The 27,154-nt window shown below is 45.6% G+C and overlaps 1 long non-coding RNA gene across 5 annotated transcripts in view; it reads right to left on the bottom strand.

Moving 5' to 3' along the window:
• Positions 1-350: 350 nt before the first annotated feature.
• Positions 351-27,154, bottom strand: part of LOC140630101 (uncharacterized) — a 34,173-nt gene continuing 7,369 nt past the window's right edge. For all 5 annotated transcript variants that reach the window (XR_012027886.1, XR_012027887.1, XR_012027888.1 and 2 more), the window contains one exon: positions 351-816. This is a non-coding gene — a long non-coding RNA (uncharacterized lncRNA). The remainder of the gene's footprint in view (positions 817-27,154) is intronic.

Raw genomic sequence — 27,154 nt, 5'->3', positions numbered from 1 at the left:
CAAGGTTGTGAGTTCGAGCCCTACATTGGGAGTAGAGATTAAAAAATAAAATTGGGGGATCCCTGGGTGGCGCAGCGGTTTGGCGCCTGCCTTTGGCCCAGGGTGCGATCCTGGAGACCTAGGATCGAATCCCACATCAGGCTCCCGGTGCATGGAGCCTGCTTCTCCCTCTGCCTGTGTCTCTGCCTCTCTCTCTCTCTCTCTGTGACTATCATAAATAAATAAAAATTTAAAAAAAATTTTAAAAATAAAATTGGGGTGGGGGTGGGGGAAAAGATGCCATTGTAGTCAAGGCCTTAATATAACCAATCCTTCCAACAGTGTCTTGTTAAAACAAAAACAGATGCCCACCGAATTTACGCAGATGATTTACTGTTGCCATGAAAGAAAGAATATTCACTGAGAGTTTCTGAATTCTGGAGGGTTATAGGTAGAGAGACAAGATAAGTATTTTAATTTGTTTACAAAGTAACATTTTCATAAGATTTCTGTAAGTTATAGATATCTCAAGAGAAAAAGTTTCCTTCAATCTGGAAGAGCAAACATGAGGGGATAACAATATTTTGAACAAGAATCCTTCAAAAGGGTCATCCTTTTCCATACAGAGAAACAAACAAACCAATCATCATTTTCCTTAAGTCATTCAGTTCCATGTTATTACTTTTTCTGTTTAAATGCAACTTTTTCATTAGTTCTGGAAATTCATACTTTAGTTTTATGATCTTAGGGTGACCAGAAACCGGTATTTGTTAAAAGTGCTTTTCGTGCATCTTCTTGAAGCTGGACCATATTTTTGCAAGAGCATCAGAACAATACCTGTAAATGAAAGGACAGTCAAAAATAGACATGGTTAAAGACCCTATGAGAGTTCAATATAATGCAGTCGATAAGAAAATTTGATTATTTTTTGTAACACACAGCATTTTAACAATTTGAATGTCAAGGGGATCCCTGGGTGGCTCAGCGGCGCCTGCCTTTGGCCCAGGGCGTGATCCTGGAGTCCTGGGATCGAGTCCCGCATTGGGCTCCCTGCATGGAGCCTGCTTCTCCCTCTTCTTGTGTCTCTGCCTCTCTCTCTCTTTCTCTGTCTATCATAATAAATAAATAAATCTTTAAAAAATAAAAAACCTTTAAAAAAAACAATTTGAATGTCAAGTGATGGCACTGTACCAGAACATATTAAAACTTTAGGAATTTCATTTAATTTTTGGAACAGCTATAGCACTCACATACCCAATATATCTAAGAGGGCTTATCATTTTTTTGACAATGCTTCCCATGTGACTTAACATACCAAATAAACTACATTAATTAGTCAACAGACTCTATTTACGGTTTGACTTTCTGGGAATCTGTTGAAAATAAATGAATGAATGAACCAACAAGTGAACAAGCCATCCAACCAAACCAACCAACCAATCAACCAAAAAACAAACATCTCAGAAGGTTTCAAGGCACTTGCTACAAAGGATCACGGATGATTACAAAACTGAAAACTTCATTACCCGTTTCACCAAGGTGGCTCTAGGAGATTCTACAGGAGGTTATAGAGTTGTCACCAAATGTAGCTCCTTTAATATTGAGAAGTTTTCACTTTCTTACGTAGGTAAAGACCGGATAAAAATGAATATAAGAACCTTGTTGTTCTGGGTAGGTAAAGAAAAAAATTGTCTTTTCTTCTCTGTTCATAATTTCTTATCAAGAGTAGACTAACAATGCAAGAAAACTTTGTTTTGACAGAGAGAAAAGCCAAATCTCAATCTTATTATACCAGTGTACTTGTAAAACTCACTTCTCCCGATTTCAGTCCTGACCATGCCTAAAATTCCTTTTCAAAAATTCTCCTTCAGAAATCCCTTCTACAATTTCCTGTGTTTCCTGTTTCATTCAGAGTCAGTCTTAACTTTCAGGTCACCAAAGATTTTGGAATCTATTTTAAAGGTTTACCTATAAACCTTTTTTTTTTTTAATTTTACCTATTTGCTCTTTTTTTTTTTTTAAGATTTATTTATTTACGATAGACATCTAGAGAGAGAGAGAGAGAGAGAGAGAGAGGCAGAGACACAGGAGGAGGGAGAAGCAGGCTCCATGCCGGGAGCCTGATGTGGGACTCGATCCCGGGACTCCAGGATCACGCCCTGGGCCAAAGGCAGGCGCTAAACCGCTGAGCCACCCAGGGATCCCCCCCATTTGCTCTTAACAAGGGAAAATATAGGAGACGTACAAATCAACCATTTTAGGTAGTTTCTGTGGATAAATCACAACAGGTACTACTGAAGTAACCAATTGAGGCAACAGCAAAGCTGAGTAGACCCCTCCCTCGGGCCTGGACTATCCAGCATCCAGGGTCAGTTGGGGTGGAACAAGGGCATAAGTAGTTCTTTTCTTTTTTGTACCTGTTGCATAACAAGGCAGCAAACGTAGTTTCTTTGTATAAAGGTGATGGAGGGATATATTTTGATCACCACCGTTCCAGGCTCGCAAAGTGTGATGGGAGCCAGGCACATCCCACCGCCCATCACAGTGGTTTGTAACTCAGAGAGAGAAAACCGAAAATCAAGCAATTTTACAACTGGAGGGGGTGTGGTGAACGTGGAGGGAGAAGATAAAGCTGATTATCTGTATGATGTATGACTGTGATAGCTCCAGAAACACATCTTTTTAAAATAAACCAACAACCTTGAATTGGCTTGAAAGCAGTATATGTCACCCCTGTGTCCACTAAAAAGTCAATTGATTTGTTCCCCACTCCCGCTGTCAGGCTCCCCTGGGAAAGTCTGAAGTGGGCAGTTTAAGTCCAGGAGAGCCCTGGGGCCCCTTCCTGCCTGCTGATCCGGGAGATACTCCAACGTGAACCTCAGAAAGAGGTGGCCCAATGGCTTGGGGTGATTGGTAGGGGTGGAGAGGTGGGGGAGGGCACCTGGGAGAAGTTTTAGACTCCTCTCTCTCTCTCTCTTTAAATTCCTTTTCTTCTCTCTTTCTTTCCCTCCCTTCCAAGGATTTTATTCATTGGTTCATGAGAGACACAGAGAGAGGCAGAGACATAGGCAGAGGGAGAAGCACCATGCAGGGCTCCACTCAACCCCAGGACCATGCCCTGAGCCCAAGGCAGATGCTCAACCACTGAGCCACCCAGGCATCCCTCTTTTCCTTTTTCTTATCCGTCATCTTCCACCCTTCCGCCTCTACCTCCACCTGTTCCTTCATCTCAGTCTCCTCTTTTCCTCCTGCAAAACAAGCTTCATCTGTGGTTGCCCTTCAGCCCTCTGAAAGAGGTGGAGGAGCGGGCAGTGGGTTGGGCATTGGTTCTGGTGCTTGTGCTTGGGAGAAGTGGATTTTGGATTTCTGGCGTCCACCTGCTTTCCTCCTCTTCTTCATGATTTTGACTATTGGGAAGTAGGGGGTTGGGTCAGGTGTGTGAAGTTTTGGTCTGTCCTTATCTCTCTGGACCATCCCTTGGGTCCCATCCTGTGAGGCATCTTTCTCATGGGGGGAATTTGTAGGGAATTTCATCCCAGATCATGGGAACTTGTAAAATATTTGGGCTCATCTTCTGAGCTCTACAGTGCCCAATTTTTACCAGTGCCTGCCTTTAAATTCATGAGCTAGGGAGGCCTGGGTGGCTCAGCAGTTGAGCGTCTGCCTTTGGCTCAGGGCGTGATCCCAGAGTCCTAGGATTGAGCCCACATAGGGCTTCCTGCATGGAGCCTGCTTCTCCCTTTGCCTGTGTCTATGCCTCTCTCTCCCTCTCTGTGTCTCTCATGAATAAATAAAATCTTTTAAAAACAAACAAACAAACTCATGAGCTAGAGTTCCTTTACAAACGGATGTTAGCAATAGAAACCGGAGGCAGAGGAAACCTCTCCCACTTAGAACACATACAGACATGCAGACACAAACTAGATGCCAACGAACTCTAGCCTTTGTTTCACTCAGATTTGTAGAGAGGACATGAAAGACCTGATGTTCCAGTCTCCCCATTTTATGAAAACAACTCCACTTGCCAAGTAGCATGACCATGTCTGGATCTCATACCCCATCCACGTGTTGTTTCCCATTTCCAATCAGAAAAGGGTTGGTTTCATGCAAAGATAACAAAAGCTGCAGCAATAAACCAACCAAAGGAAGACCAGGGTATCTCCCCGAGTGAGCTGAGCATTGATTCCTCCCCAAAAGTCAGGGCTTTCCTGATGACACCAGAGGGCTTCCTAGGTTCTGGTCACTTGGCCTCATTGGCAGCTTTCTCTAATAGTAGACAGCATTCAGGCATGTCCAAAGAACCCCATTCACCCCATTCCAGCCATCTGAGCCTCAGGATATCCTTCCATGTGTCCCACCTAAGTGAGCACTTGCAAGTATAGGCTCCCTAAGCATCATATGGGTAGCCTGCCAGAGTTTGGGGGTGGGGGGAGCATTTTCTCAACATTTGGTACAGGGTTCTATAGAGTTTGGGTTGATTTGGTCTGGTTTTCTGTGCGTGTGCATTCGTGGCCATTTTCCATAAAGGGTTGCATGTCCTCATGATGAAGGACACTGCAGAAAATGAACAGTTTATTTTCTGTTTTTAGTATGTGCAAGGCTGTAGGACTTGAACCTTATGGGAACCAGGAAGGTTTTCTTTCGTTTTCTCATCTTCATTTTTGGCAAGTTCTATTTTAGTGACTGATCAATCTATCGATTGAAAAAAGAAGGTTTTTTTTAAGATTTTACACTTACCCAACGTAGGGCTCAAACTTGCAACCCATACTCCAAGAGTCCCATACTCCACTGACAGCCAGCCAGCAGCCAGGCAGCCCTTGACTGATTTTATTTGTTTGTTTAATTGTTTATTTACTTATTTACTCATTTATTTTTTTTAATATTTTATTTATTTATTCATGAGAGACACACAGAGACAGGCAGTGACACAGGCAGAGGGAGAAGCAGGCCCCCTGCAGAGAGCCTAATGTGGGACTCCATCCCAGGACTCCGGGATCAAGACCTGAGCCAGGGCAGCCTGGGTGGTTCAGTGCTTTAGGGCTGCCTTCAGCCCAGGGCATGATTCTGGAGACCTGGGATCGAGTCCCACATCAGGCCCTCTGCCTCTCTCTGTGTGTCTCTCATGAATAAATAAATAAAATCTTAAAAAAAAAAAAAAAAAAAAAAACCTGAGCCAAAGGCACTCAACCACTGAGCCACCCAGTTATCCCTGTTTATTTTTAAAGGAAGCAGACATGCAGTGTGTGTCCAGGGAGGTAGAAATAGAGCCCACGTGTTGAGGTTTTTCAGAGCCATTTGGACCTGGGTCAATGTGAAAGCCTAGGAGCAGAGCCCAGAAACATTAAAGGCTGACAATTTCCTTCCTCAATATTCATTTAACAGATGATTTATTGAATGTCGTGCTATTGTATGGCAAACATCCTTCTGTGTTGCCCTTATATAGCAAGAAGCTCCAACTTAGTTGCAGAGACAAGCAGACAGGCAGGCAGGGCTGGAAAACCTGCACTCTGGTGAGTCCAGGTGTGACAAATATGGGATCGCAGGGTGGCTGGGACGCAGCCTTGTCTGGATCCACCAGGTCAGTAGCATTTCCCTACTCAGGACCGGTGGACACTTGTGCGTGCAATTAGCCCAAGAGAGGCCTTGGGGATGTTTTTCCCTCCTCCCTGGGACGGAGACATCTGCACCACTAGGGGGCATGCCCCCACCCCAGCTGCCACAAGCGCCTTCCAAACCGCCAAGGCTGTAGTGGTTGGTTCCAGCCCCAGGCAAGGGTGCACTTGTAAATGTCATCTGAGGCATCCTGCCACCCTCACCCCCAAAGACCTGGGACACCCGACGGTAGGAGCCATTCCCAATCAGCTATAGAAATTTCCGCAAACTGAAACCCGCACTTCCTGTGTCATCTCCCCATGACCTGGCACCGTTTGTGGATAGAGACCCTTTGCTTCACAGCCACCACTACAGCAAACAAGTCAAGGATAGTCCTCAACACAAGAGTGGTCAAATGAGAATCAGTCCCATCTTAGCCTATTACCTAGTCAGGTCTCATTGGGTGTAGACGAAGAGATGGAAGTAGATAGAGCAGGAGGTCATGTGTGGGACACAGAGAAACAGGTACATGCAAGAATATGGGTGGCAATGGAGAATAAGAGGGGTGGACTAGGCACCATCAGGGTTGGCTTGGGGGCCCAGTTGGTGGGTCCATGGTACTGGTGAACAGACTCCAGTTGTGATGGAACAAGGGGTACAAGTTACCAGAGCGAGAACCACCCGCGGCAGCGAGGAAAGGATTCCTGGTCCACCTGGGGACCCAGGGGACTACAGCACTGCCCAGCCGAGAGGCTGCGGCCAGGGCCGGGACCTGGCTGCTGGTCGAACCAGCCCACCCTGTGAAGGAAAAGGGGCACAAGGGCGTACACCCCACCCCCGCCTCCCCCGGCCGACACCCGCAAAGGGGAAGGGCCATGGCATGGATCGGTGTCCCTGGGGCACGCGCCACCCTCCGGCCTCGTGTCCCCTCTGGGAAGGGCTCCGCGCGGCTGCCCCCAGGACGCCCACACGCCAGTCGGCCTAGGCCCACCCACCTGCGCCCTTCCCGTCCCAGCCTGGGGCCAAGCACCCAGGCAGGGCGGGAGAGGGTCAGTGTGCCAGCCACCTTGACATGGGACAAGGCGGCGGTGCGCCCCCCTCACCTTTCGGTTGACCCCTGGCGACAGCTCCGACGGGCAGGGCGGGGCGGGCCAGTACCGGAAAGCGGCCCGAGAGGAAGGAGGAGCGACAGATGGGGAGGCCGCGAGCCCCCACCCCGGCTCCCACCGAGGCCAGGGGGGCGGGTGAGGGACAAAGCCCTCGAGTGGATGGGCTGACATCCAATCCATCACAGTGAGGCAGCTGCTCCGCTACCTAGGAAACCCGGACCCAGAAGCAGGTCGTCTGCGGGTTAGCACCGGGTTCCCCACGAAGGTGCAGTGCCTGACGGTGAGGGGGCGCCCCCTTTTCTGCCACGCCCCGTTTCCCGGACCGGCCCCACTGCCCAGACCCGAGGCCGACGGACGACTCCCAAAGGGTCTTTAAACCTCCCGCCGGGACGTGCTAGGTACCTGGACAAGGGGTCGGGAACCTGCAAGGCGGGGAGGAGGGGGGAAAGGGGAGGGGGGACGAGGCCACAGGCCGCTGCCACGACGCGGTTCCCTCCGGCCGCAGCCAACGCGCCGCAGGGCAAAACCCTGGTCTCTGCGCGCCCGTGACCCAGGCCGCAGTTCGCTGTCACGGGCCCCGCCACCGCCCGACACCATCCTAATCCCGTCCCTTCCCGCCCCCAAAGCCGCAGGGGCGGGCGGGGTCCCCTCGCTTCTGAACACACCCGCCACCTTACCTTACCCCCCCATCCCTCCCCGTACCCGCGACCCAGGCCACGGAGGGCGGGGATCTGCGGCGGGAGGCGGGATCGGAGCAGAAGTCCGCTGACCTGAGACCGTCCTGGGCGGCGGCGGGTGTCCTCCCGGCCAGCAGCCGCCTTCTCCCAAACCCGTGAACACCTCGCCAGCGACCGGCCCCAACCGCCGGGCTGCTGCCACATTCTTGTTAATGATCCTTCCTCAGGTTTACCTATGGAAACCTTGTTACGACTTTTACATCCTCTAGATAGTCACATTCCACCATGTTCTCAGCCCTCCACCAAGGCCCTGGGCCCACCCCGCAGGGCCAATCCAAGGGCCTCACTAAACCATCCAATCTGTAGAAGGGAGGGCAGTGTCTACAAAGGGCAGGGACTTTTTTTTTTTTTTAAGATATATTTATTTATTTATGAGAGAGAGAGAGAGGCAGAGACACAAGCAGAGGGAGAAGCAGGCTCCATGCGGGAGCCTGACATGGGACTCAATCCCGGGACCCCAGGATCGTGCCCTGGGCCAAAGGCAGGCGCCAAACCTCTGAGCCACCCAGGGATCCCAAAGGGCGGGGACTTAACACAAGCTTATGACCCACACTTACTGGGAATTCCTTGCTCCTGGGGAATAACTGCAATCCCCATCCCCATCACAAATGGGATTCAATGGGTTACCTACACCTGCTGGGGTAGGATAGGCACACACACAGCCAGTCAGTGTAACACACGTGCAGCTCTGGACATCTATGGGCATCACAGACCTGTTATTGCTCAATCTTGGGTGGCTGAACACCATTTGTCCCTCTAAGAAGTTGAGGGATGCCGCCCTCTCAGGGGTTGCATAACTAGTTAGCATACCAAAGTCTCATTCATTATCGGAATTAACCAAATTGCTCCACCAAGAACAGCCATGCACCACCACCCAGGGAATCAAGAAAAAGCTATCAATCTGTCAACCCTGTCCGCGTCCAGGCCAGGTGAGGTTTTCCATCTTGAGTCAAATAAGCTGAAGGCTCCACTTCTGGTGGTGCCCTATCCATCAATTCCTTTAAGTTTCAGCTTTGCAACCATACTTCCCCCAGAACCCAAAGAATTTGGTTTCCTTGAAGCTGCCCAGCGGGTCATGGGAATAATGCCACTGCATCGCCAGTCCACATTGTTTATGGTCAGAACTACAACCATATCTTATATTCAAACCTCCGACTCTCATTCTTGATGAATGAAAACATTCTAGGCAAATGCTTTCACTCTGGTCCATCTTACTCCGGTCCAAAATTTTACCTCTAGCGGAACAATACAAATGCCCCTGGCTGTCCCTCTTAATCATGGACTCAGTTCCAAAACCCAACAAAATAGAACCGACATCCTATTTATTATTCCTAGCTGTGGTATCGAGGCAACTCGGACCTGCTTTAAACACTCTCTAATTTTTTCAAAGTAAACACTTTGGGCCCTGTCTATTCATCATTCCCCCATACCCCCACCCCCACCAAAATCATTAATTTGGATATCTTTAGTTTATTATAAAAGAGAAATGTGGAAATTATTTACATGATGCAAGATTTCACAACTTCAGTGGAATGGGTAGTTTCACGGAATGCCCTTTCAGTAACGATTTATTTCGGTCTACATATTTTCCGAGAATGTCACCAAGTCAGAAATGATCTGTGTCATCTAGAATACTTTGATGCCTCCATATTCTGGGAGATGACATTTATCTCCAACTTTTATGTCCCTTGGTTGAATCTCTCCACCCTTCCCTTCAGAGCCTGAACCAACAGCTACTCCTGTTGCTTGCAATACATTTCCTCAAGATTTTTTTGGAATCACACGATGCCTCCGTGGACTACAGTGCTCACTGTACTCCCTTCTGCTAAAACTTGCCCAAAGATGGGGAGAAACCCTCTCTAGACACTGGTCCGGCCACGATGCTATCTGCCACAGTTCTAGACTCTGCTCTCCAGCCCTGCAGATCTTGTCACCCTCTCCAGAGACTGGCCTTCTCCAGAAGGTCACACAGAGTCAGAACTGTGACTTATCTACCTACGGAGTCACCTTTTCAGATTGGCGTCTTTCAGTCAGGAAGACCCACGTGGGGAAGGTCCCCATGCCTGGCTCCCCAGGGCTCTGTAGCTCCCTCGTTTCTTTTCAACGCCTTCGAAAAACATTTTGTGGCCCGGATGTACCTGGGCCTAGGGAGTCGTTCACCTCCTGAAGGACTTCTCAGTTGGTCACCTCCAAGTCCAGGCAGTCATGAAGACAGCTACCATGAACGTCTGTGTGTGGGGTTGCTGTGCTATGCCTTGCCCTCCACTCAGCCCTGCCAGAATGCCCAATACTGGCAGATTAGAAGGTCTGAGCTCCTGGTCCCTAGCCCTAACCTTAGATTGGGTTCTGTCTCAACTTAGGCCCCAAGCCTGGTTCCAAATGCCAAGGGATTGAGGACATGTGAGTGACACCAGAAAGCTGAACCATACACCCAGATAAAATTCTCCGATTTGGAATTCCAGCAGATGATTCTAGCCTGAAAAATCAGAAGGGCCTCTTAAGCCCAATCAACATGTTCAACGGCACCCTGTGCATTAGCTCTGAGGCTAAGCCTCACTCTGAGCCTCACCCTCAACTCAGCACTCCCAGTAGGTCTCCACCATGTAGGAAGGTAGGACCTTCCAAGCTCCTGGGCCTTAAACCTAATCCTAGTTTAGGTACATACCCAAACGAACCCCAGAGCCTCGCTCTAAATCCTGAGGGATTGATGACACGAGAGTGACACCAGATAGCTGGGTCATATACCCAGATGAAAATATGCGATTTGGAATGCCAGCAGATGATTACAGGGTGAAAACTCAGAAAGGTCTCCTAAGCCCAGTCAACATGTTCAACAGCTCCCTGCACATCAGCCCTGAGGCTGAGCCGCATGCTGAGCTGTGCCCTCAACTCAGGTCTCCCACGAGGTCTCCATCATGTGGGCAGATAGGACTGTCCAAACTCCTGGGCACTAACCCTAATCCTATTTTGGGTTTCTGCCCTGACCATGTCCCAGAGACTGGTTCTGAACTTTGATGGATGGAGGCTAGTGAGCAACAGCAAAAAGCACGGCTGACACCCCAGGAGGCAAAAGTGCCATTTATATGAGGGGCAGATAAAAGGAGCCTGAGACAGACAAAGGCCTCCCTGAGTCCGGGCAAATTTCAACGCCCTCCTGCACACCAGCTGAGCACCTGAGCCTCACTTTCAACTCAGTCCTCCAGGGAGGTCTCCACCATACAGGCAGATAGGACCTTAAAGCTCCTGGGCCTTAACCCTAACCCTAGTTTGGGTGTGTGCCCAACCAGCCCCAGAGCCTGGCTCTAAATCCCAAGGGATTTTAGGCACATGTGTGACAAAGAAAGCTTGGCCACCCACACAGATTGATAGGGTGCTATTTAGCAGAATGTCACATAGCGAGAGCCAACAATCTGAAGGGCCTTCTGAGACCAGTCCCAAGCTCAGCGCCCCGCTGTGCGCAAACCGTGCACCTCAGCCTCAGGCTAAGACTTGCCCTCCACTCAATCCTCCTGGGAGGTCTCCGCAATGCGGGCAGATAAGACTTTCCAAACTCCTGGGCTCTAACCCTAACCCTAGATTGGGTTCTGGCCTGACGCAGGCCTCATCCTGGCTCTGAATTCCAGGAGACTGAGGACAAGTGAGTGACACCAGAAAGCTCGGCCATGCACCCAGAATGAAATTGTGCCTTTTGGAATTCCAGATGATTACAGCGTGAAATATCAGAAGGACCTCCTATCCCCTGTAAACACGTTCAACGGCCCCTGCACATCAACTCTGACGCTGAGCCTCACAGTGAGCCTTGCCCTCAATTCAGCCCTCCTGGAAGGTCTCTACTGTGTAGGCAGATAGGATCTTGCAAGATCCAAGGCCTTAACCTTAAACCTCTAACCCAGATTGATATGGTGCCATTTGGGAAAGCAGCACATAGATAGAGCTCAAACAATCTAGAGGGCCTGATGAGAGGAGTCCCAAGTTCAGCACCACTCTGCACCGGAGCCCTGCACCTCAGCCTCACGCTAAGGTTTGCCCTCAACTCAGCCCTGCCAGGAGGTTTGCCCAATGCCAGCATATTGGAACATCCGAGCTTCTGAACCATAACCATAACCTTAACCCTAACACCTCACTCCTAAACCCTAACCCCTCACCCCTAACCCAAACCATAAACACTAACCCTAACCCTAAACTCAACCACAAACTCTAATCCTTATTCCCTAATCCCTAAACCTAACCCTAACCCCTAATCCTATCCCTAACCCCTAACCCTCACCCTCACCTAACCCTAACCCAAACCCTACCCCTAACCTAACCTAACCTAACCCTAAACCCAAACCCTAACCCCTAAATCCTAACCCTTAACCCTAGCCCCTATCCGTACCCTAACCCCTACAGGTACCCTAACCCTAACGCTTACCCTAACCCATACCCTATCGGGTACCCTAACCCTAACCCGTGTTCTAACCCTTATGACTTCCCCAAGTTCTAACCCGTAACCCTAATCCTAACCCACCTCTTCCACCGTGGGTCCTGTGAGGCAGGGCTCCTGTCGGCGTGGACGCTGCCCCACGTCCTCCCGAATCCTCACGGGGGGTCCTGAGGAAAGCCGGGCTCTTGTTCTGTGGATGCGCCCCACGTCCTCCGGAAGCCTCGAAGCGGCCTGAGGAGCCCGGGCTCCTGTTGTGTGGACAGGGCTCCACGCCCTCTCGAAGCCTCGCAGCGGGTCCTGAGGAGGCCGGGGCTCCTGTCAGCGTGCTCGCCGCCCCACATCTTCCCGAAGCCTCCTCAAGGCGGGCTCCCGTTGCTGCAGGCGGACAAGCCCGACTGCGCACGCGTGCCCGGATCCTCCGGGAGCTGGGCTCGGGCGCCCCCTGCGGGCAGTTCAGGCGCTGCAGGAAGCCGTGCGGGCTGCGGTGCGCTCGCTCCGTGGAGGCGCCTGCCTCCTTCCAGGGTCCCTAATAAGCCTTGGAAATTTCTCACTGAAATGGAGTACAATATCCCAGCTTCTCCAAAAATACTTAAGGAACAATAAATTGGAAACCATATGATATGAAGTGAAATGTGGACAAAATTTTTACAACTTCCACAAAAATTCACTCAACATTTACATAAATTTAAAACACGCAGCTATCAAAAATCAAAAAGAAGACAAAGAAGAAAATCTACATGACTTTGAGTTTGGGGATGCGTTTTAACCACAACATCAAACACTGATCCAGAGAAGAAAAAAAACTGATAATGTGAACTTTATAAAGTTAAAAACTTCTACTCTGGGAAAGATTTTGCCCAGAGAACTCAAAGACAACTCACAAACTATAATAAAATCTTTACAAAACACACACCTGATATTCAAACTATTTGATTTTTATCCAATCTATACAAAAAACTCTCAGAACTCAACATTAAAAACACAACGTAATTAACAATGGGTGAATATCTGAACAGACATCTGGACAAAGAAGATGTAGAGTTAATAAATAAGCCTACAAAAGTATGCTCTACATCCTCTATCATTATGAAGTCACCAATGTGAACAACAGTGGGGTACTGCTACATACTTATTAGAAATGCTAAAGTCAAAAAAATGAGAATGCCAGTTGCTGGAGGGTGCCATATGACAGAAATGCTCCTTCGTGTGGGGGATGTATATATGGCTGCTTTGGAAGACAGTCTGGAAGTTTTTTCCAAGGCTAAATAAATCTCATCTTAGGGTCCAATAATCACATTTCTAGTATTTAGACAACAGCTTTGAAAAACTGTTTCCACACAAAAACTAGCATGTGATTATGTACAGTAGCTCTATTCATCATAGCTAAAAACCTAAGATCAGGATGTCCTTCAACAGATGAATCCATAATAAGCAAACTGCAGTACATTCAAGTGAAGGGTGCTAGGAAGGCCTCAAGCCTGCAAGAAGGGTGCACATAGGGACTGCTGGGCCCATGCACACAGTCCTGTATAAATGCACATGTGTCTACTGAGTGCCCTCAGGGGTCAGGGCTGTACGGGCACCTGGAACTACCCAGGCAGAATGGTGCCACCAGCACTCTTCCCAGGTGGGAGAGTGGAAAGAGCATGCTTCTGACACCCTCTACAACCCTTGACTGGCGTTGAGTTGGATATGAAATAGTGACCATGTAGACATTTCACTCTTCTCTTAGAGCCCAGAACCGAAAGGCAGAAAACCAACGCTTCAGCTCAATCCTGGACTCGCATGTGACCCTGGGCAAGTCCTGTTCACCCTGGAGGCCCCGGGAGGGGGGAGGGGAAGAAAGCCAGTTGTGTTTTAAACTTAACCCTGGGTTAAGTTTAAACTTAACTGACCCCAAACCCCTAACCCCAGACCCTGACCCTAAGCCCAAATCTGAATCTATACCTTATTTCCTTTTTTCTTTAAATATTTTATTTATTTATTCATGAGAGACACAGAGAGAGAGAGGCAGAGACAGGCAGAGGGAGAAGCAGGCTCCATGCAGGGAGCCTGATGTGGGACTCGATCCCCAGACCTGGGATCAAGCCCTGAACTGAAGGCAGACACTCAACCTCTGAGCCACCCAGGCATCCCTATACCTTATTTCCTAACCACATACTAGATCTGATCTACATTATTCTACTATGCTATAAGCTGAGCATGTAGCCCACTGTAATAAGGTGCAATTATGACAAGGTGTCTTATTTTCTCTGCCCATGGAAGATACCTAGTTCTTGGGTGTTGACCTCTTTGCCCTCTTTCTTTCTCTTCTTTCTCTTCTTTCTTTCTTTCTTTCTTTCTTTCTTTCTTTCTTTCCTTCTTTTTTTAATTTTATTTAGTTGTTTGACACTGAGAGAGAGCACAGGTAGGCAGAGTGGCAGGCAGAGGGAGAGGGAAAAGCAGGTGCTTCACTGAGCAGAGAGTCCGATTCGGGCTGACCTGAAGGCAGACGCTTAACCGACTGAGCCACCCAGGCACCCCTGCCCCTTTCTTCTTTCAATCTTCAATTCAAACCTCAAGTCACCTATATGTTCAACAGTTCTCAGGACAATAATCTTCTAGGTATTTTGAGATCTTGTTTATTTCTTACTGTTCCTTCTTTATCTTAAATGTAGGTAAAAATTATTGCAAATCTGAACACATTTCTAAATTTATATGCAAATATTAATAATTCTGGGTGATGGGCATGAAGGAGAGCACGTGATATAATGAGCACTGGATGTTATATGCAACTGATGAATCACTGAATTCTACCTCTGAAACCAATAATACACTATATGTTACTTAGCTGAATTTAAATAAAATTAAATTTTAAAAAAGATCAGTTGACCATATCAGATTGCATTTCCTTCTGGGCTCTCTCTTCTGCTCCATCAGCTTATACCAGAACCACACTGTTGTGGGTTTGTTTTTTTTAAGTAGGCTCCACACCCTGTCTTTAGCCCAACATAGGGCTTGAACTCATGACCCTGAGATCAAGAGTCAGATGCTTAACTTACTGAGCCAGCCAGGTACCCTCAAACCACACTGTTTTAATTCTGTAGCTCTGTAACATAGTTTGAAATGGGAAAGTGCTGTGTCCAGCTCTGTTCTTCTTTCCCTTGCCTATGGAAACATATCTATTTTTTAAAGATTTTATTTATTTATTTATTTATTTATTTATTTATTTATTTATTTATTGACAGAGAGAGAGAGAGAACAAGCTGGGCATGTGGCAGGTAGAGGGAGAGGGAGAAGCAGGCTCCCCACAGAGCGGGGTACTCAATGTGGGGTTGATGTGGGGTCGATGTGGGGCTCAATCCCAGGACCCAGGGACCATGACCTGAGCCAAAGGCAGACGCTCAACCCACTGAGATACCCAGAAGCCCCAGGAGGAGGAGACATACCTAGAAAGAAGTTACTATGGCTGATGTCAAAGAGGCTATGGCATGTGCTTTGCTCCAGGATTTTTAAGGTGTCAAGTCTCACATTTAGGTCTTTAATCCATTTTTATTTCATTTTTGTGTTTCATGTAAGGAAGTGGTCCAGTTTCATTCTCTTGCATGTTGCTGTCCAGTTTTACCAACACCATTTGTGGAAAAGACTGTCATTTTCCCATTGGATATTCTTTCTGGCTTGGTTGAAGACTAATTGACCATATAGTTATGCATTTATTTCTGGGTTCTCTGTTCTGTTCCATTGATCTATGTATCTATGTTTGTGCTAATACCATACTGTCTTAATCACTAGAGCTTTATAATAGAATTTGAAGTCCAGAATTGTGATGCCTCCAAATTTGCTTTTCTTTTTCAAGCCATCTTCATTCTTTTACATCTGGATGTTTGATTTTCCCAGCACCATTTGTTGAAAAGATTGTCCTTTCCCCATTGCGTAGTCTTGGCATCCTTTATGAAGATTATTAAACTACATGGTCTTTCTATTCTGTTCTACTGATTATATGTCTGTCTTTATGCCAATAATATACTGTTTTGATTACTGTAGCTTTGTAATATGTTTTGAAATCAGAAAGTGTGAAGCCTCCAGCTTTGTTCTTCTTTCTCAAGATTGTTTTGGCTATTTAGGGTCCTCTGAGATCTCATATTAACTTTAGGATGGCTTTTTCTATTTCTGCCAAAAAAAATACCATTGGGTTATGATAAGAATTGCATTAAATCTGTATATAGCTTTGCAGGAAGGACATCTTAATGATATTAAGACTCCCAATCCATGAACATGGGATGTGTTTCCATTTACTTGTGTCTTCTTTAAAGTCTTTCAGCAATGTTTTGTAGTTTTCAGTGTACAAATGTTACACCTCCTTGGTTAAGTTTGCTTCTAATAATTTCATTCCTCTTAGTGCTATTATAAATAGGACTGTTTTCTTAATTTCCTTTTTGGATACTTTACTATTGGTACATACAAACACAACTAAATTTTAAAAGATTTTATTTATTTATTTTTTAGAGAGAGAGAGATCACAAGTGTGGGGATGGGCAGATGGACAAAGAGAGGCAGAGAATCTTAAGCAGACTCCAACGTAGGTGGAGCTTGATCCCACAAACCTAAGATCACAACTAGAGTTGAAACCAAGAGTCAGACACTCAACCAACTGAGGCACCCAGGCGCCCCACATGTAACTAATTTTTTAGTGTCAGCTCTGTATCCTACAACTTTGCTGAATTCATTTGTTAGTTCTACCAGGTGTTTTTGTGGAATCTTTAGGATTTTCCACATAAAAGATGATGTCATCTGTGAATAAGCATAATTTTACTTATTTCCAAATCAGATGCCCTTTATTTCCCCCCCCCCGGCTTTTTTGTGTGTGTGTCCGGGGTCAGGGGCGGGGGTGGGGGACAGCAGCGGGTGGTGTCTAATGCCCTGGCTAGGACTTCCAGTACTATGTTGAATAGAAGTAGTAGGATTGGGCATCCTTGCTTTGTTCTTGATCTTAGAAGAAATGCTTTCAGTTTTTTTTTTAATTTTTATTTATTTATGATAGTCACACAGAGAGAGAGGCAGAGACACAGGCAGAGGGAGAAGCAGTCTCCATGCACCGGAAGCCCGGCGTGGGATTCGATCCCGGGTCTCCAGGATCGAGCGCCCTGGGCCAAAACACAGGGATCCCAAGCTTTCAGTTTTTAACTGCAGAGTATAATGTTGGAGATAGACTTTTTTATTATTATGAGGTAGTTTTTTCTATTCACAGTTTGCAGAGCAATTTTGCCATGGAAGTTCAGTCAATAGATACATATTTTAATAGGCACAATAGATAACTTATGAACATAGGATGAAGCATAAATGAGATTTTGTTTATCTTCTTTAACATTTTAGGACAGTTAGTTCATGCCATCAATAGCAGCATAGGCTTTGATGATACATCAGAAACTGTTTTCCAATCACCCTTTTATAATCCATGTACTCGTCACTCCCTAGTTAAGAATTCTGTGTCTCTAGTGAGAGCCTCTGGAATTTGGAAACATTTACCAACCAAAACACTGATTTCTCATCACTTTATAGTCAAACCTTCTTGGGTGGCATTCAGAATGGAGCAGAGTAAACACCAGAAGGTGAGTATTTTCCAAATCCTGTTGACAAGAAAAACTTTTTCATGGATTTAAACACTGGTAAGAGTAGGAGAATATACAGAGTATCCCAGGAACTGATGCCTTCCTTTCCTGATCTTTTTAGCACAATATCCAATATCGTCATCAGTTAAATAGCTAGTAAGAACAGCAACAATATTAGCTACGACTTGTTTTATTTTCACTGTATTTCAGACTTTAAGCATTTAAATAAACTTACTTAAACCTTACAACAGCCCTATGAGATGGGTACTATAAATATCACCATTTATAGATGAGGAAATTGAGGCAAAGATATGTTTGATTATATACCTGAGATCTCAGTACCAGTGGTAGTGCAATCTAATCCCAATTTCCTTTTCTAAATCACTTACAAGCTCATTAAAACTTTCAGAGTTTTATACAATTTACATAATTCATTTGATGATTTCAACCTCAATTCTTTTCTATTTATGCTAAACTGAGAGATGAGCTAAGATCCTCTAAGTAAGAGAAACTTACCAATATACTAGCAATTCATACACTGGATGGTCCCAGATGAAGGAGATAGGCTCCCCACCCTCAGAGCTTCCCATTCTAATAAGAGGAACCATCTCCCAGCCCTGAGTAGCTTCAGGTTTGATGATTGGGAAATAATTAATAAAATGACTTAAAGATTTCAGAGGTTACAAAATATTCATTAGAAACTCCAGATAGGGGATCCCTGGGTGGCGCAGCGGTTTAGCGCCTGCCTTTGGCCCAGGGCACGATCCTGGAGACCCGGGATCGAATCCCACGTCGGGCTCCCGGTGCATGGAGCCTGCTTCTCCCTCTGCCTATGTCTCTGCCTCTCTCTCTCTCTCTCTCTCTGTGACTATCATAAATTAAAAAATTAAAAAAAAAATTAAAAAAAAAAAAAAAAAAAGAAACTCCAGATAGGTATCTGAAACTGACTTAAAATCTTCCTATTTGTAGGAGGAAGCAACAGCTCCTTCCTCTGAGCTCTTATTAGACAGCTCTCATGTTGTTCAGAATCATTTGTGTAGCCTGCCTCTGCACTGCAGTCTCTTTCTCTTCAGAAACCCCCCCCCAAGAGGGAGCCCCTAAACATTTTCTGCATGAGCAATTCCACATTTGCAGATTAAATTAGAAGTAAAAAGATCAAAGAATGCTCAAAGTAACAACTGTGATTTAGATTTTAAACATGAGGACAATTGAAGGAGTAAATTGATATCAGGACTGTAATCTCACATTCATACTATATTAAATAGCTCACAAAACAATTTGATAATTACTAAAATGTTTTCTGTTCACTGTAACATTAAGAATTAGTACGTATACCAATTTATGGATCAGGAAACAGAAGAGAGCTAGCTTATTCAAACAGAATTGACAGGAACCAGCTAATCTAAGTCCAAATATTTTCTCCTGGGTATGGCAGGTGGCAACTTTAGCAGCCTTTATTATTATTGTTATTATTATATTATTATTATATTATTATTATTACTTACATTTCTGCCAATCTTTTTGTTTCCTTCCCTTTCTCTCCATTCTATCACTTCATTTTCCAGATGTATACTGTTCCCTCCATTTGCCTACATTTCCTTCTCCATCAAATGTCCACTAGTTTTTTTTTCTAAAGATTTTATTTATTTATTCATGAGAGACACACAGAGAGAGAGGCAGAGACATAGGCAGAGGGAGAAGCAGACTCCATGCAGGGAGCCCAGTGCAGGACTTGGTCCCGGGTCTCCCGGATCACGCCCTGAGCTAAAGGTGGCGCTAAACCGCTGAGCCACCCGGGCTGCCCATGTCCACTAGTTTATAGAAGATCCTCTCTTTTCCTCCACGAGCCCTCACTGTCTTGTTTCATAGACCTTGTTGATTCTCCAACTAGTCTTCCCAAGAAATCTCTCTCCCTCACTCTCACTTTTATGGAGCAATTTGAGAAATTTAAAAGGAGAGAGCCTTAAACCAGGAGTTCTAGTCTTTAATTCAATACCCACATATGCCCTTTCTTTTCCCTCTAGTATTCAGACTCCCCAGATATTGCCAAGAGTTGTTGAGGTATTAACTAAAGTTGTGCACATGGAAACACATCATAAGCCTTAAAGGACTAAAAAAATGTATGTTCTCTTTTAATATGTGACTCTCATATTAAAGGGAATACCCAGGGTGTCATTAAGTAACAAATCTAGTTTGAAGGAATTGTCAGAAACAGCCAAGTTGCTGAACACGAGTAGCCCAGAGCAGGGGCAGAAATCAGTGTCCCTTCCTGGAAAAGCAAGTACCTCTGGACATCACACCAGACAAAAATTGGGTAAGAAAAAAATAATATAAGGACTTTAGTCCCTCCAAGTCCTCCAGAAGGTTAATGAATACAATGTAGGTATATGGAATAGACTTTGGCTAGGCCTGGGTTTAAGCTAGACTAACCTGAGATCTGGTAGTTAACATTGAGGCCTTGGACAAATCTTATAAATTATCTGGGCTCCTGAATGCTGATCTGTAAACTGAAGATAAGGATACATAGTTCATGTATTGCTTGAAAGCATTAAATTAAACATAAAATAATTGACATATGCACGTTGTCCAATCCCTCAGTGATAATAAAGACCATACTTTCTTGGTGGTGAATGCCCAGGCCCATGTTCAATGCTTAACACATAATGTGCCCTCAAAAATATTTACAGAATGAAAAAATAAGTGAATGAACCATTTTCTAAGAGGAAAGATTGCAAGATTAACCTGATAATGGGAAGAAACTAAAAGGAGTTATCCATCTATAGTCAATATGGAGTCTTACTCTCTGAACAGTTTGGGGAGGGCAGGGAACAGAGTATATAGAAGGACAAGTCATAATTTATTGGAGATTTCATGTTTTCTGACAAAACAGGGAGTAACACTCCAGATCCCACCAACCTCACTCACGTACTCTTTTCCAACTCAGAACTCAGGAGAAAGGATGTTGAAGTAAAGATGTATAGCCTACAAGAAAGAAAGGGCCTTGCATACCAAGAGGTCAGCGAGCCCCAGGATGATGACTACCTCTGTAAGTGACCACCTTGGGCCCACTCTCAAAGAAAATTGTTCTCTCCTGATACAGTAACTTCGTCTTGTCACTGGGTCCCCAAATCATTCCATTCCTCTAGTGACTAGTACAGGCTGAGTGAGTGTTTCTTTCTGAAGCTACTTAGGTCCAAGAACATGTACTATCCCTTTCCTAATCCCTGTTGCTCTCACCTCCAGATTGTGAGAAGTGACAGACCTTCTTCATTGACAGTTGTACTGTTCATGGGCCCCCTACATTTGTAAAGGACAGTGAAGTGGACAAGGGACAACCCAATCACTCAGCCCTCACTCTGCCCCCTGGTCTGAGAATCAGAACATCAAGCATCCCTCAGGCTGGGCTTGGAGTATGGAACTAGGCATCCGATCTGCCATTGGGTCTACACTTTGGCCCCTATGAGGGCCAAATCACAGAAGATGAAGAGGCAGCCAACAGCGGATACTCCTGTTTGTTGAGAATAATCTACCTCTTCCCCCATCCTTTGGCCTCCCACATCCCTCCTGTGGAGTGGTAAGACATCACCTTCTATGTGGATGGGGATAACATGGTTAGCTCTATGTACTGAGTGGACTTTGCATGAACCTGGAACTCCTACTTGAAGATCAGAGTTGATAAGAAGGAACACAGTACTACAGACACAATAGGAGGCTCCTCCCTTGCAGAACCCCAGCTCTGGGTTGACAAAGTGATCCAAATATGTAGTTGATGACTAAGGAGCACACTAGGGATTGATCCCATGCAGGCTGAAAGAGCATTGACCACAGGAGAGTAAAATACTCCCTGTTATCTACACACACACACACACACACACACACACACATACACACACATAATGTCTTTAATTTCTCTTTCTCAAACTCAGATCACCAAAGGGAGAAACTGCTATGAGTATGTGGATGGAAAGGATAAGGATAACTCTTGGGCAAACTGGATGAGGTAAGGGCAATAGAGTTCTGAGTTCCAGAGAGGACATTCATCTCCCTATGTTCCTTTCCTTCTTTCCATTCCTTCCTTCCATGCCTCCTTCAGTGATCTCCCTCAATCCTCTGTTGCTCTTTTTTCATCATGGAATGCTTTTTCATAAGAGATATTTTTGGAAAAAAAGGAGACAACATAGTATATGTCCTCAAAATATGCTAGATAAAAATTGGACACAGTGTGTTGGCAGAGTCAACCCCGAAGAGCCTAGATTCATGAGGAATACTAGATTCACACTTTATCTACACTATCTATCTACACTATCTACACTATCTATCACACTTTATCAACATTTATAAGCACTTACTATGTTCTATAGTGGAGTTTATTACTTAAACACATTATACAACTCATGTCCTATGGAGGACATTGCAGATAGACAGTAGACAGTTGATCTTGGGAATATTTAACTATAATTTCCTTATTTTTCAAGAAGTATACAACGTAGGGATAACCTCTAATATGTGAGGGCAGCAGCTCGTCCTAGCCGAAGTTCTAATAGAACTGGTTCTGAAGATGGCGTAGAAATAGGCTGCAGTATGGCCACAGGCTTCTGTGCATCATGATCCAGCCCCTTTCCTTGAGGGGCTCACATGTTATCAGGGGATCCATTATGTGAATAAAATATTGTTTTTCTCTATTATTGTGCTCAGACAAAGAGAGCTCTAAGTTTCTTTTTTTTTAAGATTTTATTTATTTATTTATTTATTCATTCATTCATTCATTCATTCATTCATTCATGAAAGACAGAGAGAGAGAGAAGCAGAGACATAGGCAGAGGGAGAGGCAGGCTCCATGCAGAGAGCCTGATGTTGGACTCAATCCCTGAGACTCTGGGATCACACTCTGAGCCAAAGGCAAACACTCAACCACTGAGCCACCCAGGCGTCCCGAGCTCCAATTTTCTGTGGGAACTCAGAGGAAGCACGTGAATGATGCTTCAGGTACAGTGTAGGGATATTGGAGAAAGGCCTCTCAAAGGAAGACAGACTTGGGCTGAGTATGGAAGGATGTGTAATGATCTGGAAGCAGAGTCTATGATCAAGCAACAAGTTCTATGGTATAAAACAGAACTTAAAGTTTAGAGAAACTACATGTCCACTGGGTTTTGTAACTAATCAATGTGGTGGAAGTCTGGAATTGGGATTTGGAAAATGGTTAACCAGGCAACCTTGGAAAGCATTCTAGGCAGGCTGAGGGCAGTAAGCAGAATGTAGAGATAGGAATTCATGATACTATGAGGGAGGCTTAAGTGTGAACAGACCATTCCCTGAGGAGCAGTGGGGGGAGTGGGCAGCATCACAGCATGGAAGCCTTCAGCATCAGAGGTGGATCTGACAGGTAGTGGGAACTTATCTCCTGTGGTCCTCTTTCCCAGGTATGTGAACTGTGCCAGGGATGACGAGGAGCAGAACTAGTGGCCTTTCAATATCATAGGCAGATATTCTACCGAACCGGTAGAACAGCCGGGTCATCAGGCCAGCTGCGAACTGCTGGTCTGGTACGGGGACGAGTACAGCCAGGAACTGGGCATCAAGTGGGGAAGCAAGTGGAAGAGCGAGCTCACAGCAGGGAAAGGTGGGCAGCACTGGGTCTTCAGAACCAAAAGAAAAGGAAGAATTCTCCTTGGCAATTTCCACAGTCCAGCTCTTAGAGTAAAATCCTGTCTAACGTCAGTACGATTGCAGTTCAGATGCTCCAGAAATAAGGCTTCATTTCTTATACACTGGACTCTTAGGAACAATTTTTAAATTTTTAATTTTTGTTCTGATTTCTTAAGTACTTCATACACAAAATATATAACAAATATACTGATTTAAAAAAACACCACCTTAGAGGCAAAAACCAAGTTTTCAAGTACCTACCAGCTCTCTCACCAAGGCAGTTTCTTCTGCCCTTTTAGCTCTTTCTTCTTAATTTGCTCAATATTTCTAAATGATATGTGTATGTTGGTTTGTATTCACTCATAGTTCAGTTAGCTGTGAGATCCTACTCTGTGCCAGATAGCCATCCAGGAGCTGGAGATACAGATTGAACGAGATTTTCAGAATCACTGCCCTTCAGCAGCTGATGACTGAATGAACGAGGGAAACACATATACATATGCGTATGTGTACATAACATCACACAGCAATTAGTGCTTTGAAAATAAAAATTATCCTGGGAAAGTGCCTGGGGACCAGTGGCGGAGGGGAGGGGTGCAACAGAGCTTGGACAGGTTAAGGCTCTTTCAGGAGATAACATGTGGGATGTGCAAACACCTGTGAGCAAAGGATTCCAAGCAGAGGGAGCCCACTAGGACAGCTGCTCTGAGGCACAAGAGAGGTGGAGTGTGTGTGGTATGTGGCTGAGCACCCACTCGGATGGAGGAAGCATAGAGGGGAAGAGTGGAGGCCAGGTAGATACACAGATGCCCTAGAGCGTATGGTCCACGCCCACACACTGGGGATTTTCCGGAATGACGTGGAACAACTGTGCAGTTTTCAACTGGAGAGTGACCATGTTCTCTGTTTTTAGATGATGCTCTGGTTAATTTTGGAGAAAGACTGCAGTGGGGAATCCCCTCCGAGATTACTTCATCTTTAAATGAGAGGAGATGGTGGGTTGGCAGATGGATGGCAGTCGGGGGTGTGATATATATCCCCATAATTGATTGGGGAAATATTTTGAAACAGGACTTCCTATTGTATTTGAAATGGGCTAAGACTGAATGAAATAAATACAGTATTAAGGGTATGTTTATACATTATGATCTGTGGAAAACTAAAAGAGAAGCAATTTATGACCTAACTGGGGCAGCAGAAGCCAGGGCCCTTTAGTCCATGAGACCTGAACTACTCTGTCTCATCTAACCTAAATCCCACTTTCTGATAGAGATCCAGACACATATTGGTCCCCGATTAAATATGTCTTTTTAAATGGGGAGATTCAAGTTCATATTTACTCACACATTCCATCTAAGTCATCAAGAGAGTTGTTGCCTCTCAAAGGAATAAAATCAGTGCAGACACTTTCAGAGTCATATGACTTAGAAGGTACTTGTATGTGGGGAAAGGTCACTCTACTTCCATCTATATAAGGAGAGAAGCTGCCTCTGATGCTACTTGAAGGTACCTAGTCTGGGCAATACGTAGAAAAGGCTCTTGATATAGGCTTTCTGGACTTAGTAAGGAGATGTAGTAAGTAAAAATTGAATGACAAAGTGAAAGAACATCTGGCAGGGGACAGAGCTTGCATTGTCTACACAATGAAAATGAGTACTAGAGTGGCCTTACCAGGAGAATAAGCATACAACATAGGCAGTCTTGTCAACATCTACCTGACCAAAAATTTCCTCTTTCAGCAGAACCTAACCCAGAGATACATCCATGTCCATCCTGCTCTCTGCCTTCTCCAGTCAGAAATTCCTCAGCCAGCATTTGGAACACAATCACCCTTCTCAGATCCTCCCACGAATATCTGTAAGAGAACATTTCCGACCAAAAGATCCATGCCCAGGTTGTCAGAATCAGCAGCAGCAGCAACATTCTGATCCACAGCGCTGGAATGACAGAGCTAAAGGTCAAGAGGGCAAAGAAAGGTTCAAACCTTTGCCTAAAAGTATAAGGCAGAGAAGAATTTCAAGGGCCTTTTCCACCCCGTGCAAAGGGCAAACAACGTGTGAGGGAATAGTGAAGGAAGAGCCCAGCGCAGGCTCACAGAAATTGAATCCAGAGGACACAGGCAAATTATTCAAGGGGGTAGGAATGACAAGAATTATAAGAGTCAAATATAGAGGCTGTGGGCGAGGCTTCAATGATAGGTCACATCTCAGCAGACATCAGAGGACACACACGGGAGAGAACCCTTATGTTTGCAGGGAGTGTGGGCGAGGCTTTATACACAGAACAAATCTTATCATACATCAGAGAACACACACAGGGGAGAAGCCCTACGTTTGCAGGGAATGTGGACAGGCTTTATACAGAGGTCAAATCTCAGCATACATCAGAGGACACACACAGGGGAGAAGCCCTATGTTTGCAGGGAATGTGGGCGAGGCTTTACACAGAGGTCAACTCTCAACGAACACCAGAGGACACACACGGAGAAGCCCTATGTTTGCAGGGAGTGTGGGCGAAGCTTTACACGGAGGTCAACTCTCATCACACACCAGAGGACACACACAGGGGAGAAGCCCTATGTTTGCAGGGAGTGTGGGCGAAGCTTTACAAAGAGGTCAACTTGGGATCCCTGGGTGGCGCAGCGGTTTGGCGCCTGCCTTTGGCCCAGGGTGCGATCCTGGAGACCCGGGATCGAATCCCACGTCGGGCTCCCGGTGCATGGAGCCTGCTTCTCCTTCTGCCTATGTCTCTGCCTCTCTCTCTTTCTCTCTCTGTGACTATCATAAATAAATAAAAATTAAAAAAAAAAAACAAAGAGGTCAACTTTCAGCACACACCAGAGGACACACTTAGAGGCTTCATCAATAAATTGCATCTCAGGGCACCTGGGTGGCTCAGTGGTTGAGCGTCTGCCTTCAGCTCAGGTCGTGATCCTGGGGTCCTGGGATCGAGTCCCACATTGGGCTCCCTGCATGGAGCCTGCTTCTCCCTCTGCCTGTGTCTCTGCCTCTGTGTGTGTGTGTCTCTCATGAATAAATAAATAAAGTCTTTTAAAAAATAAAATAAATAAATAGCATCTCAGCTACTGGAGAACAAATGTAGCCACTGCACACTCCACCTCAGCTCTGAGGGAGGTTAGAGGAAGCCTACTGAGTGCATACACTCCCAAAGAATATAATCAGAGTACATATAACTAGTTAAAGAAATCCTCTACTTTCAGGACAAGAGATTAAGTATACAAACAGGGAGAAATTCCCTAAGTTCTCTGGGGATATGGACACAAATCCCCTCCATGGTTTTTTGGCCTCTTGTTCTAATAAATTTTGTGTTCATACCAATCTGAAGTCCACATCACATACTTCACTCCCCCCTTATCACTGAAAGCAAAAGGGTCCAGCAGGGCCAGATAACTCATACTCTTAGCTCAGGTCTCCGCAGGAAAACTCAAGCCCTAGAAAGGTGTAAATCAGGAGTGAATCTGGGTAGAGCACTGAAGAATCAAATTCTGGGCTAAGGAGAGAAATCTAGGATTTGACACACTCTCATCAGGGTGTCATCTTGGTCTCATGGTAAGTGTGGTGTTTTCCCCTAAGAGACCCCTGCCCTCTGCTGCCACCCTCCTCCCTGAGCTTCTCCTGGCTCCTCTCCTAGCTCCCACCCACCTCTGTAGCTTCAGAAATGAACACGGGGGTGGGGAGAGCACATGTGCATGTGTGTGTATATATGTGTACTGTGTGTGTGCACCTCTGTGTGCCTGGCTCAGTCTAGGGCAGCTCCTCTCTCCCACTCCTTGCTTTCCCATCAGGGTTGGCATCTCATGGTGCACAGCATATGGGCTCCATATCAGACTATAGGGGGTTTAAGTCTCAGCTGTGCCCTCACCAGTTGTGTGACAGGGCAAGATACTCAACCTCTGCGTGCCTATTTTATAATCTGGAGAATGGGAATGCTAACTCCAGCCTTTGGTTTGATGTTCAAAGTTGAGTAAGCATGGGCAGAATCTAGCACAGAGATGATGAGAATACAAGTCTCCCCTCTTTGTTGTTCTCTCGTGTGCAAACTTTCAACACCCCTCTCTTC

Source organism: Canis lupus, chromosome 3 (genome assembly GCF_048164855.1).
Source record: "Canis lupus baileyi chromosome 3, mCanLup2.hap1, whole genome shotgun sequence".
Taxonomy (NCBI): Eukaryota; Metazoa; Chordata; class Mammalia; order Carnivora; family Canidae; genus Canis; species Canis lupus.
Note: the sequence above shows the minus strand (reverse complement) of the source record. Positions and strands in the feature narration are given on the sequence as shown.